Raw genomic sequence first — 2415 nt, 5'->3', positions numbered from 1 at the left:
CTGCTTCCACAATGCTGGCAGCCTCAGTTTGCTGTAGTTCGATCCCCACAACACTCCAGCCATGCAAAAGTGCCCTGAAGGCATTCAAGGAGCAAAACACACACACACACACAAAAAAAAAAAAAAAATTCCTAAAATGTTACCTTCTTTATTGTCCTTCTGTTAGAAAGAACATTTTTATGTTCACAAGTTGTTCATAGATGTCTGGAAAATAAAGTTTATTTGTGTGTATGCGTGAGTTGTTTTAGGCATAGGGTAAGTGGCAGTTGATGGCAGCAGAACCAAACAAACCATGACTAAAATGAATAACAAACACTGGTCAACAAAGAGTTTTCTATCCCGGAGTTCTCTCACAGCCTATGAAGTCAACATAGAATGAAAATTTTGGCTGAAAACTATAACCAAAGGCAAACAGTAGCTTTTATAGGTAAAAGATTGTAGATTTAAATTAAGGAAACTTTTTCTCTATCTCTGAGAAGTGGCAAACAGGTACATTTGTTGGGTTGAAAATAAATGCGTCAAATTTGAGTACACTTTATTTTTTAAGATTTATTTATTTACGTGGTACTCATAGTGGCACCACACAGCTTGGACTTATCGTGATCCTCCTGCCTCAGCCTCCCCAGTGTTGGGATTACAGGTGTGTAGCACCATGTCTGGTTTTGGGACCAGCATGGCACGGGGTCAACAGGGCATGCGATACCAGGGATCAAACCCATGTCCTTGTGCTTGCCAGGCAAGAACTTAGACCGTGAAGCTATATGCCTGGCCCAATGAGTTTACTTTTTAAAGAAAGAGCCAACAAACTTCGTGGCTCTTAGCATAAAACACTAGAAGTGTAGCACTTGGAAAATAACATCTATCTTAACACCGAAAGCTTCTAAATTTTATGCTGATTGTTGAAAATGGAAGAGAGTTGGCTTGTAAAAGTGGAAAATGAGAATAAAATCAGTCTTGTACATGTTTATATGAAGTCAGCATACACATCATCTTTGCATTCATGAACTTGACACGCATTTGTTGGTATTATAAGCTATCAGACTAACATTTAATTGCCTCTTTCCCACATTTCCAACATTCACCAAAAGAAAAATCAAGGTAAAGAATGGTAGGAAGACTTGCCTAAGATCTCTCAGCCACAAAGTACAAACTCTTTTAGGTAATCAAGATGGTTTTGGCTTCAGATCCTTGTCTCTGTACCATCCTGTCTCGAGGTTAAGCACACTGGATAATGCTCCAACTGCTGATGGAGCATCAAATACTTTTGTTAGACAACTAAAATAAGGGGCTCATAAAATCCATGTCTTCCTATTTTGAAGAGCTGAAGTCTTTTTCCTTCTTCACTCTTTCCATTCACAGTTTACAATTATTCAGACCAAAGCTTCAGATTATCCTACAAGGACAGGAACATGAAAGAAGGATTTCAGGAAATGCAGGGAGATATCAGGGAGATATTAAAATGGACATTATTCATTCTTTTAGGAGTAGAAAGAAATTTATTTTGTTAATTTTTTAATTAATTTTAATGAGAAAGGGCCAGCCAAATAGTTCAGCAGATTAAAGAGACTGCAAGCAGGGGCAGGTGCGTAGGGTTTGATCCCTGAGCTTGCTGTCACAGCCACACCCCTGGAGTGTGCTGAGAAAGCCATTGAGAATGTACGTGGTGGCGCTTGCCTATAATCCCAGCTCCTGGAAGGCTGTAAACAAGGAAATCACTGAGTCTGATCTAGTAGTGATACCCTGAACACCCTGTAGACCCTTTCCTAAAATACAGAAAAAAAAATTAATGAGAAAGAAATAGCAATTACACAGTTTCAAAATAGGTTAGTAGGACAGTTACGATAATTAATGCATTGCATATAGTTGTCTTCATAGTAGTTATTCAGAGTGCAAGATGCAGACATGATATCTTGTCTAAACAATATTAGTACAAATCTTTCTTCTCAATGGACTAAGAGAAAGTAGCTGTCTATCTATTCTAACTGTTCTGTATATACATACATAATTTTTACACTACAAAATGGTCCTTAATTTATATCCCTCTTTTTTTTTTTAATTTTTTGTCAGAGATGGGTGTTCTATTGCTGTTAGAGAAGTTGTATTTGCAGAAGTCTTTAAAGGACCTTTTCATACTTGATGCCAGTTCAAATATTGTAGCTGGTTGAATTCAGTAAAACAACTCAATATATTCCAAAAGTCCATAATAGTAGTAGGTTATGAGCAGAACTAGCAATTGTCAGAATTTGTTGACTTGAGCCTTTTACAGCTCAGCATATTAACATGGCATTAGTTTCTTTATTTTTTTAATTGACATCAGTTATTTTTATTTTAAAGAAAAAAAATAAAAACAGTGGTACAAAATCTCAAAACAAGATTTTAGGAGAGTAACAATTGTTAGTACATTGTGTATTGTTA

Source organism: Octodon degus, unplaced genomic scaffold, assembly GCF_000260255.1.
Source record: "Octodon degus isolate 3935 unplaced genomic scaffold, OctDeg1.0 scaffold00022, whole genome shotgun sequence".
Lineage (NCBI taxonomy): Eukaryota > Metazoa > Chordata > Mammalia > Rodentia > Octodontidae > Octodon > Octodon degus.
Note: the sequence above shows the minus strand (reverse complement) of the source record.